Genomic DNA, 12,700 nt, shown 5'->3' with positions numbered 1-12,700 from the left:
TAATCCACTTCCTTGTTAATGTCATGCAAAGGTCATAAGTAGGGTCGTTGTCCAGGTTTAATATGCCACCCGTGACACGAGCCAGTGTTAGAGAGATCTTAAAACGAATGCTCCTAATGAAATGATATATCCCTCCGATTAAGGATGGAGAAATTTGGAGTTGAACTAATAGGTCGTGATAATTTATTCCTTTGGTGGAGTTATAATTGAACTCATGGTTGTCAATTGGAAAAATATTTGGAAACTATGGATTGTATTGGGTTAATATAAAGGAGCACGTGTGATAATGGCAATAAGGGGGCCACTTTGATTAGAATAAATAGTGATGGTTGTAATTCACTTGGAGTGTATAAATTAAGCATTGAGGTAAGAGTAAACCCATACTTATGTGCATGAAGATAAGAACACTATGTTAATTGAGCTTGTTATGTCCATATAAAAGTGGTGTTGGGATTTTGAAATATTTTATATGTGAATATGTGTTGAATAGATACAGTAGCTTAGAGGGAACTGGTGTTGATTTTAGTTAAGCGATTGTGAGATTTCAAGAATTGATTGGACCTATTATATTTCATGGATATAAGCACGTGAATTAACTCGAGAGTGAGTATCAATGATTACTATAATTGATATGTGGTCATGAAGTAAGAAGTTAGTTAACAAATCTGCTTTAAGGATGAGCTTGAACTTTGCTATGCATAGCAGGGGGAGCCAAGGGATTAAAAGACTAGATGTGGAATTGGTAGCTTAAGGTTAAATGACTTGAAAATGTCAAATCTAGTCTGAGTTCCATATAAAGTTCTATAATTGAGACTGATATACGAATTACTTGAAAGATCAATTTAAAAGTTTATTCAATTCAAAGTGTGGCCTATGATACGAATGATCAGTCTTGAAGGTGATCTCCCCAGAGTAAGGAATTTAGAAAATATTGATGTTTGGATATACTCTAAGAGAGAGAACTTCTGCATCCTAAGTTTAGGACAACTTTGATTTTATGATCGCAAAGGCAAGGTGTAATAACTAAGTAAATTATTCACTTAATAAATGTGATTGGTTATTGATGAATAAAGTCAAGATCTTAACATGTAGTGGTATACAATTTTATAATTATGTATTTAAGAGTTATTTGGAGACAATTCCTTCATCAAATTTGCACTAAATGCTATGGTAAAGGCATATCAATGTGAATATGGAATTGCATCTAGGAATGATCTTAACATACCACCAAAGGAGAATTAAACATGTTGAAATTAATGTTCTAATATTGTGCATATGATAGAAAGCTAATTTGTAAGTTGTAGCTTTCATGATCATGAAATATATAAAGATTATCAATATATGGACATACACTTTGAGTTGTAATTTACAAGTTTAGAGTATTTAAGATATGATTAAATGGAATTAGCATTACTTAAGGTACGTAAATCTTTTAATTAATTTTTGTGGAGTATGCATGATAGTAGAATGGAAAAACATAGTGCCGGGATACTATATGGTGAAGTTACTATACAATATGGAAAGAGTATTCTAAAGTGGGATTTATTGAATGTTGACAAGTGTTATAGGATGAGATGAATTTGAAAATATCGACTTTACCTATTATATGTGATAAGCACAAGAGGATATAAATGGTTATGGAAATTGTGACGTAAGCTTGGAGGGAAACCAAACAATTGAGAATGATTCATGTAGTAATCTTAAATATAGATGAATAACATTGATTAAGTAAACTCCAACAGCTACCATGACGTGGTGCTAAGAACACTTCATGTCTAGGACGCATGAATAAAATGAGACAGATTTGAAGTTGAACTTACGAGTTGACCTAAAGTCATTGACCTTGATTTTAAATTTTGTTAACTGGAGTTTTAAAGTTTTGGAAGGTATTGATATGAATGAGTTAAAGCTAAAATGGTTATAGGCGTTCCCTTCGAGGGGGGAGCAAAAGGTTTGGGGTTCAAAACTTGGCAAGAAGGTCTTGCAAGGCCTGTCATGCTACCCTTAGGCGCGGGGTTCCGAGTAAGTCAAGTGATGCGGATCGAGACATAAAAATACCTTGGAGTTGGCTCCGAAGGGGATGCCACATAAATGGCTAAGTTATGGGTTAAGTGATCACATGTAGTGAGACATTAGTTTAAGATAGATTTCCCAAGGAAATACTCAAGAGAAGTTCTGCCATGGATCTCGTGAAAGCAAGCACTAAGTTATGTGGTTATAAAAAGGAACCTGTAAGTTGAGAGTGATATTCATATTAACATTGAAAAGTACTTAAGGAGAATCTAGTTTCAAGTTTTGCAATTTCAAGTGCAATTTATAAATTGGCTAAGGGAGAATGATGTTATGTTCATATGAAAGAGTGGAACAAAGGATGATAGAAGTTGACCTTGATAATGAAGTCAGATAATAAAACTTTCCTAATATATTATGGAAAATTGGAATTTGAAAATGCTTGAGGCATACATGATTCAAATGAGTATGAGTCTTAAGTGACAAATCAACATCAGAATGCAATAATATACAATATATGTAAGAGGCATGAAGGACAATCGAGGAAAAAGGATGACGCTTAGGAATTGTGGTATTGCATAAAATGCAATGATCAAGTTAAGATAAATCCTTAAGGCATCAATGGGATTATAAAGCATACACGCATAATAGATTATAATTCAATGGATATGACATTATGATGCAATGATATATAGTACAAGGAAACTTAAGCATATAATTGGAAATGATAAGAAGAGAGTATAAGTATGTAAATGATATGGAACTATGCACAGGCATGATGAGAATTTGTATGAATTATATAAGATTATTCTATTGAATCTTGGTTATGGATGGGAATGAACAAAGAGAAATTAGTCTGAAGGTATTTGAAAACAGAGACCCGTATACATAATGGGGAATATGGACATTTAAATGTACGTGTATACGTATGTGTGGAGTTAGTGATGTACCCAACTAAAATGAAGAATGGTTTTAGTAGTTCGAGATTTGAACTCAATATATTTGATGAGTTGTATAGATAATGTAACGATCAAGAATCTTATCAGAAGTTGATTTATGGTAACCTAAGGAATTTTGGGGAAATAGTTAAGGGAATGTAATCTAAAGTGCGATTGAGCCATATGAGATGGATTAATAGGATTAAGAAGATTGAAATTTCCTAAATGCAAGGTAAACGTAAAGTATGTGGAAATAATTGAAGCCATTAATTTTCCCTAACGTTGAGGATATATACAGGAATGAGTATGGCATGTTAATGATACTGTGAACTACACAATATTGTATGAGGATGGAATGAATGAATGAAAGTCAAGAAGTTTGATATGGAATGAAATAATAAGATAGTGATTGCTATACCTAAATAAGTATAAAATACGATCAAAATTGGTATGATTGAGATAGAGTTATGGTTCAAGTTTAATGATAGTAATAGAAGCATGCTTGGTGTCTCGATATAAGAGATCATAATTGTGAAGGTTACTGTTGATCTGATTTTAAAGGATAATAATAGACATAAGTGAAGTACTCGAGTTGAATTGGAGGTAAGTGAGGTGAACAAATTGAAATTCCCTATAAAGGGGAAGACATAAGAAGTCGAGCATTAGATGAGAAAACAATACCCTCACCTTTTCTCTGAGTTCAGTAAATGAAATTTTGAGGTCAAAATTTTATTTCAAGGGGGGTAGTGTTGTCAAGCCTAGCTCTATAATATGTTTATTATGCCATTCCTACATAAAAATGCATGTTTGTTTACTTGGGTACCTCGAAAATCGTTAAAGGACGGTAATGTACCAAATGGTACAATTAAGTTGAATTAAGCCTCGAACTAGTCCAAATAGAGATTTTAAGATGAAATTGAGAATTTTAAAACCCCAAAATGACTTAAAATGGTGATTTGGAGTTCGATGAACGATTTGGAGTCAAATTAGAATTTTCATGAATTAGGGACAAAATGGTCATTTTGCCACCTGAGGTTAAGATGTGAGTGTTGGATGAGATTTTTGACTAAGATTGATCATTTGGAGTATAATTTGAGTTTGAGAAGTGAAGAATTTTAATTTTGGTATTTTTTCGAGCATAAGGGTAAAATAGTCATTTTGCCACCTCAAGGGCAAAATTGGAATTTTACACCACCCAACACTTGTCCAGCACATGGATTTCACCCATTATTACCATGGATAATTGAAGGATTTTATGTGGTGGAGAAAGAAAGCTTAATAGTTAAGAATTTAAAAATGGACCAATGGTAAGGTGACAAGTGTCAAGCTTTTATTTCTTTATTATTTTCCTTATAAATTAGCACAAAACCAGCCCATTTCTCATTCTTATGGCCGGCCAAAGCAAGAACAAAGGAAGAAAAGAAAGAACAAAACCCTAGGTGGAAAAATTCAAGGGAAAAGTGTGAAAATTCAAGGAAATAAGTGAAAAAAGGTAAGATTTTTTCAATTAAGCTTGAGATCTCTCTTTCTCAAGCATTTTTTCTTATTTTTCATGGTTGAATCACATGATTTCATGATGGGTCTTTTGCTGGCCGAACACTTAGAGAGAGATTTTGATGGTTGTTTTGGTTAGATTTTAAGGTATTTTAGTGTTTTTAGTTAGTTAGTGATGTGTAGTATGAAAATCAAGAAAAATTCACTTCCTCCCATCACCCATCATTGGCCGAATCTTCCATGTAGAGTGTGGATGGTGGATTTGATTTTATTTCAAGTGAATTGGTTAGGAAATGATCAATTACAGTGAGAAAATCAGGTAGAAAAAATCATAGTATTGATGCACCCACCATGGTCGAAATTCCCAAGAGAAAATGTGAAGATGATTTTGCTAAATTTTATGCTATTTGACTTGTGTTTGATGGTTTGGAGAATTGGAAGAAAAATAGAGTTAATTGGAGTTAAATTGGACATATTGGCCAATTAATCGTGTGATAGATCGAATTAGGCCAATACCATTTTATTTAGGTACATAATTGAATTTATATTGAACACTATATTTAGATAGTTACCCGAGTATTTCACATCCCATTTCATGCATTAGTATAGAGCCTGAACTGGCTTTATAACAATTTAGCACAAATGTAGTAAATGGCTTATTGTGCATTATGTTTAGATGGTGAGCTTTTTGGCAAAAGTAAAGAGATAGTACTCGAGGATCAAGAATCGGAGTACTCGAAATTCGACTCCCAAAATAGTGAGTAACGTTACTATCGTCTTAATTATCTAAAGTGGTTTTTATTTGATTTTGTGAATTTTATGGAAAATGAGTTTAAATAGTAAATCTTTATGTTTTATAAACAAAATGTGTTTAAATGAAATGATTTTATAAAATTGTCTTGAAATTGAAAGATGGTTTTGAAAATGAAGTAATTGGAGACTAATTGCTGTGTTATAAATCATGGTTTCAATTCAATGGCTTATGATAATATTGGCTTGAATGGTTGAATTGGTATTTTTGTTGAAAATGTATAAACTGTTGTTTGCCTTGATAGGCTGGATAATGATAAAATTGCCATGTCATGCTGTTGAATTTTATTGAATTTGTGGGTTATTGATTAGTCGCTGCAGTGGACTGGTTCAGTGGACCAGCCTATTAGAGGGGGCACGGTAACCCTATTATATTCATTCCTCCGTATGAGAGGCGTGGATGGATAACACTTGAGGTTAACACTTTAGAGTTCACTTCACGCCAAACCACCACGTGACGGTAAACTCAGCCAACGCCAAGGAACGACTATGTTTTCAAAATAAAAACATGATTTATGCGTACACAACTTTTTATTAGCCTTGGAAGACTCTGTTGGAATAGCCCTCGGCCAAGGTATCCCTGATAACTGAGTATGAGAATGATTTTGGCATGAGCCAAAGTTTTAAGAAATTCATAAGCCATGTTGATTACTCAATTTATATGAATTGATTTTATTTGGTTGAAATGAGTTGAAAGGTGATGAATTACAATATGTTAAACTATTTTATCTGTCTCCATTTACTCAGCTTTAGATATTTTAGATGGTATTTGTTTGCTCAATGGGATTATATAATCTCACCACCCTCATTTCTACCCATTTCAGGCTCAAGATAGTCGATAAATAGCTCACTTTGTTGAAGGCTATAGTTGGACTTGTATTCTAAAAAACTGTAGGTTTACCGTTTTTGATACTTTTGGTCGTTCATGGGCCCACATGTCACTGTAAATTAAATTTTATGCTTTGGTTATTTGTATTACAATATGTATGAATTTATTTAGCTTTTATGCTACAAAAATTATTTACCGGTAACTCTATGAATATTGTTTTATAAGAAAATAGAATATTTTATTAAATATTTTTATTATATTCAAATAGTTATAATTTTAGTTTAAATGAATGTTTTAGATATCTAAACTTATTTTTGATTATGAAATATGTGTTTTCCACTTGCATACTACATTTTTAGCTGGTTTCGAGAGTTTTGAGAAAAAACGACCAAAATGCCCCTGTGAGAAAAAAATTATTTTTCTATTGTTTTGATTTGGAAATAGTTTATAATCTCTCAAAACATGATACTTAACAACTATTGCTCACGGGGAGGTGCGTAAACTGATATTAAAGCCTTCTGAGGTTTCGGTTGGCATTCCGGGCAATGAATGTCTATCGGGACGTCGCGGCAGTTGTCATGGGCTCGATGGGAGTTTCGAGTCGTGACAATATGTAAGTCTTTTAATTGTTTCTTATAAAGTACAATTAATGGTAAGAATGGAGGCACATGGTGCCATGACATTATAAAATGATAATTTGGCACAAATATAGACCATTAGGGGTAAATGATGGAACTTGAGAAAAATGAATTCTTGATTAGTAAGGATTGTGAGTATAAGGTATTAAGATGAACTATTTTCATGGTCATTTGTACTGAAATGTCAATAAACTATTAGAGTTACAAGACAAGAAAGACAATTAATTATGGATGATAAGAATTGTGGGATGCCATAAATAGTGAATAATTGTGTTTGTGGTGTTATGTATATTGTGAAGTCATTACACAATATGGAAAGGATGCCCTAAGGTGGGACTTAATGATTGATGATAAGTGTTAAAGGATAAAATGAGTTGAAAGTATTGATTTGGCCTAGTACATATGATAAGAAAAAAAAAAAGATACACACGCTTATGGAAATTGTTGTATAGGCTTAAAGGAAAGCCATGCAATTGAGAATGATTAGTGTGGTAGCCTTAAAGGTAGAAGAATCAATTTGATAAAGTAAATTCCAATAGCTGCAATGTCGCAACGCTGACTACCCAACGCTGCCACGTTAAGAATCCCTCATGGCTAAAAAGTATGAGCAAATTGTGAGTGGCATGATGATACATTTACAAGCCGATTTATGTTAATTAATCTTGATGTTGAGCATTGCTATTTGAACTTTTAAGTGTGTTGGAAAAGTGTTTGTATGAGGGAATTGAAAGGTTTCTTTATTGCCTTATATATTGGCATGTAAGAGAAGGAGAAGTTAAAAAGTTCTTAAGATGGCCACATTGAGGTAAGTTACCTTGTGAAGCATTGAGATAGACAATATGTTGACTAAAGTCAAATCCTAAGAAATAAAGGAGACAAGAGATTAAGCCTTGTTAAAGGCTGATGAGGATGTGAATGAAAAGTTAGATAAATGTATGAGACATTGACCAGGGATATCAGTACCAAGTGATGAAATTGTGAATGAAGGATTACAAGGGTGGCATAGCAAATGAGTTAAAACAAAGTGTCGCCATACAGATTTATAAATCTTGTCTTGACTTAGTTGAATGAAAGGGATTAGTAACAACACAAGGCCAATTATGTGGCATACTAGAAACCTATGAATATAAACTAAGGATTGAATAGATGAGTATGCATTTATATATCTTGGAGAATAAGCACATGTCTTTGGAATGATATGCTTGGGACATTAAAGAGCAAATAAGTGACTAAGTGTTTTAGGAATGCATGAACATCCTTGAGAAGGAATTACCAATCATACGCGGCCAGTATAATATGTGTGATTTTGACACTTGCTAAGGAGCCTAGTGGCTAACCCACGAATTAAGTGATCATATGCGGTGAGACATAAGTTTAAGATAGGTATCCCCAAAGAAATACTCAAAAGGAATCCTACTGTGAATCTTATGAAAACAAGCATTAAGTTACGTGGTTACAAAACGGAAGCTATAAGCCGAGAGTGATACTCACATTAACATTAAAAGGTACTTGAGAAGAACCTTGTTTCCACTCTTATAATTTTAAGTACAAATTGTAAATTGGCCAAAGGAGAATGATGTTATATTAGTATGAGAGAATAGTACAAAGGATGGTTGAAGGTAACCTTGATAATAAAGTTGGATAATGAAAACCTCATAATGTATTATGGAAATTGGAATTCGGAAATGCATGCGCCATGCATGATTCGAATGAGTCTAAGTCTTAAGTGACTGGTTAACATCGAAGTGCAATAAGGATATAATGTATACGTTTGAGGCATGAAAGATAATTGAGAAATAGGGATGACTTTTAGGAATTGTGGTATTGTGTAAGATGCAATGATTTAATAAAGATGAATCTTTGAAGGATCAATGAGATTATAAAGCATGTACACATACTGGATTGCAATTTAATGAAAATGACGTTTAGCAGTCAGATGTGGTTAACGACATTGTGATGCAAGGATATATAGTACGATAAAACTTAAGCATATAGTTGGAAATGATATAAATGATATGAAGTTATGCATAGGCATAATAAGATTTCGTATAGATTACGTAAGAGATAACTTGTTGTAAGACGCAAGTTGAATGCTAATATAAACAACTAAAAAGGGCAATCTGAAATTGATTGTACCCTAATGTTCATAGATTGAATATGAGAATGTTGACATACATTATGAGAATTAGCATATTAAATCTTGGTTATGGATGGGAATGAATAAACGAAAAATTAGTCCAAAGGCACTTGAACACAAGGATCTCTACACATAATGAGGAATGTTGACACTTAGATGTGCGTGTACATACGGATGTGTGGAGTTGATGATATGACCAACTAAAGTGAAGAACTATTCATAGTGATTCGAGATTTGAACTCAATATATTTGATGAGCTGTATAGATAGTACAATGATAAGAAATCCCATCAAAAATTGAGCTATGTTGATATAAGAAATTTTTAGAGAAATAGTCAAAGAAATGATATCAAGGAAATGTAATCTATAGCGTGGTTAAGCCATACAAGATGGACCAATATGATTAAGAAGATTGAAGTTGAAAAATGAAAGATAAACATGATGTATGTGGGAATAATTGAAGGCATTAACCTCCCCCCCAACGTTGAGAATACGCACAGGAATATGGCATGTTTACAATGTTGTAAGCTACGTAATAGTGCATGGGGATAAGATGAATGAATGAATGTTAAGAAATTCGACAAGGAATGAGGTAATAAGATGGTAATTAGGTATACATATGTAAGTATAAAATGTGATTGAAATCGATATGATTGAGATGGAGTTATGGTTCGAATTCAATGATGGTGATAAAGGTATACTCGACGTTTTAATATAAGAGATAATGTTTGTGAAGGTTACTGTTGATTTGATTCTAGAAGATGATAACAGACATGAGTGAAGTATTCTAGTTGAACTGGAGGTAAATGAGGTGGATAAATCAAAATTCCCTATAAAGTAAGGAATGGAATAAGATCATAAAGTGAGATTAATAACCCGACACTGACGTGAATTCGAGGACGAATTCTATTTAAGTGGAGGAGACTGTAATACCCCATACTTTGATATGGTGGCTAATAAAACTTATCGGATGCCAATTGAGGTTAATTAGAGTGTTTAAAAGTGATGAGAGGTGAAAGGAATAGTTTGAAGAAAAATATTTCGCACATGAAGAAATAACAATTGAATAATAATACTTTTATTAAGGATGAATTAGCGAGATAAAAAGTGATTTTGAAGTGAATCGGGGCATAATAAGAGATTTTGGGAGCCAAGGAGACACGTGGAAAATTTTAGAATAAAATAATATTTTATTAACAAAATAATATTAAAATATTAATATTTATTCAGTGTCGAAATTTTTCATGAAGAAGGAGTATATGGTCAATCTAAGTGGAAGATAAGAAGAACAAGGAAATTTTAAAGAAAAATTATGTTAATGGGGCTCACGTATCTTTATTAAATAAAGATAGCGCGAGAAAGCAAATGTTTAAATGTTGCGGTGATAGCGCGTTGAAGCATAAACTTGACATTTTATTGGTACAAGTGTTAAGGAAGAAAAATGGAAAGAAATTAGAATTAAAAGATTGTGGGAGGATACAATTAAAAAGGGTGAAAACCTTAAAGGGCAAAATGGTAATTTTGCCATTAGTTTGGTCAAAGCTTCCAAAAGAAGCTTTGACTCTTCATCCTTATCCCATGACCGGTTCTTATCTTCACCAAAAGATATTTTTTTCTTCTTCCTCACCCACCCAACGCCATTTTCATTTCACCTCCATGAAAATCAAATTCTCTTCATTTTATTTTCCTTATTTTCTTTCCATTTCCTTTCTTTTCTTGCTTCTTTCTTCTCCTAACTTCTTGAGCACCAAAACCCACAACTTTTAACCCTAATTTTCAGCACAACCAAACCTTAGGAGAGAGAAAGAAAAATCTCTCTTTCTTCCTTCATTTTTAAAGCCAAAAGGTATGTATTTTCAACTCTTGAATTTTAGAATTTATGTGTTATATTTTCAGATTTTATTTCCTAGTTTCTTCAAAAAAAATTTCTTGGAAATATTAGGTTTTTGTTGATCTTTATGCCTCCAAGCTCACCAAGGTAAGGAACCTTTAAATTAGAATAATTGATATGATGGGTTTGAGAATTAGACTAGAATTCTAGGTTAAAAATTAGGCTAGAATGTAGTTTATCAAGAGTATGCTTATTAGAATTATTAAGTTTAAATTTATGATATATTTGAAGCTATTATTGTTTATTGGCAATTTTAGGTTTTAATGGTATTTCGAGACTACCTGGATTAAGATCTTGTGGGTGCTAGTCTTGTTAGGTGGCATTGTCAAGGTGAGTGAACTTGCATTAAATTATTTTTGAGAAATACATATGTGCTGGGATAAAGCACTTAAATAATTTTATTTGATTTTTTCTCTAAATCATGCCTGGGAACAAGCCCTTGATGAAACATTTAATGTTGTAAAATGTGTAATGTGATGAACCCATGTGTTCTTATATTTTGATGATATATATGTTATGCTTTGAATGATAATTTTGTGTGATAATTGTAAGCGCACATGTGCAGTGTAGGAGTGCACATGAGCTGATGATCGGTGGGTGATGATTCTATCTATGTGCAGTGTGAGAGTGCACATGAGCTGATGAGCCGGTGGTTGTATACATGTTTACACATACCATAGAAATGTTAGAGAAAATATTATGTGATTGCAATGAATGTTGAATGTTGAAATTCTTAACTGTTTCCAAATTGATTTTCAATACAATGAAAAAACTCTCTATCTTGCTTGTCTTGCTAGAATATTTACTGTGGTGTTTACTTTTTGATTTCATTATGGATCATGGATCCTTCAACACTAAGGGGTTAAATAACTAAAGGTCAAATTGAGGGGTTTTATGAGGAATTAAACTAAATTGCATTGTTTTTAACACAAGTGCATCATGATTTCTAAACTTTCCTTATCGTTTGTTTGTTCCATTCCTATGTTCACCCACTAGGTTTATACTCACTCTTTTTAACTTCATGTTTTCAGATTCAGAGGTAGTTGGGACCTAGATTGAAGTGTCCATTTGTATTCGCCATTTGGTAGGTACCATGGCATCCAGTAACAATACCCACACCCAAAGTCACTCCATTGATAGTCAAGGTCTTTTGCATATGTATATAGTTGCTTAAATGTAAATTGTGAGATTGTTGTGCACTCTGTATGTTGGTTTGATTAACCACGTCATTGAGGGTTGACCAACGATAACCCTATTTTGAGAACGATATATATATATATATATACATATACTTGGTTTTCATGATCTAATTTCAAAGGAATTCTTATTAGAGATTATGAGTTGAGATCTTAAAGAAATAGAGGCTTGCTTAGGTCTAATGGGCTATGCTTATTAGGCCCTTGCTTCGGTCATGGCCCAAGAATTGAGCTATGACAATAGCCATAGCATAAATAATAAGTCAACTTGAAAGATTCGTTATAAAATAATATGCAATTATTCTTACATGCATGAATTCTTAGATAACCGAACTCGAGTTCCTTTAGTTATGTCTTCATTCTATAGAAGTTTTCTGGTAATGCTTCATCAAATGGAAACATTTCCTTCAGTAGACATCAGACGATTAAAGCATGTCACACTCATGTTAAACTCTGACTTCATATTCAATAATATGGACATAGCTGATAGTTTTGTGTGTTTGGTGCATCTAGACCACAAAACTAAATCAACATCATTTAACAACAAAAAGAATGTTGTAGCATTAGGATTAAGATCTTCATGAATCACCCTTTCATTTTCATTCTCAACATTGGATTGAAAATTAAGATGTAAAGCATCCATAACCATTTTAGCATACGGATTTTCTACTCTAGTACCATAAACTACTTTTTTGACATGATCATCAACAAAATGTCCTGATGATTGTCCGACATGGAATGATTCACCAAGTGAATCC

The 12,700-nt window shown here is 32.9% G+C and overlaps 1 long non-coding RNA gene across 1 annotated transcript; it reads left to right on the top strand.

Annotated features, from left to right (window-relative positions):
* LOC108662523 lies at positions 10,529 to 12,006 on the top strand. The gene is made up of 3 exons (XR_001928404.1): positions 10,529 to 10,701; positions 11,004 to 11,076; positions 11,778 to 12,006. It is a non-coding gene; the product is annotated as an uncharacterized LOC108662523 (long non-coding RNA).

This window comes from Theobroma cacao, chromosome 6 (assembly GCF_000208745.1).
Source record: "Theobroma cacao cultivar B97-61/B2 chromosome 6, Criollo_cocoa_genome_V2, whole genome shotgun sequence".
In the NCBI taxonomy this organism is placed as follows: domain Eukaryota; kingdom Viridiplantae; phylum Streptophyta; class Magnoliopsida; order Malvales; family Malvaceae; genus Theobroma; species Theobroma cacao.
This window is presented reverse-complemented; position numbering and strand designations above follow the sequence as displayed.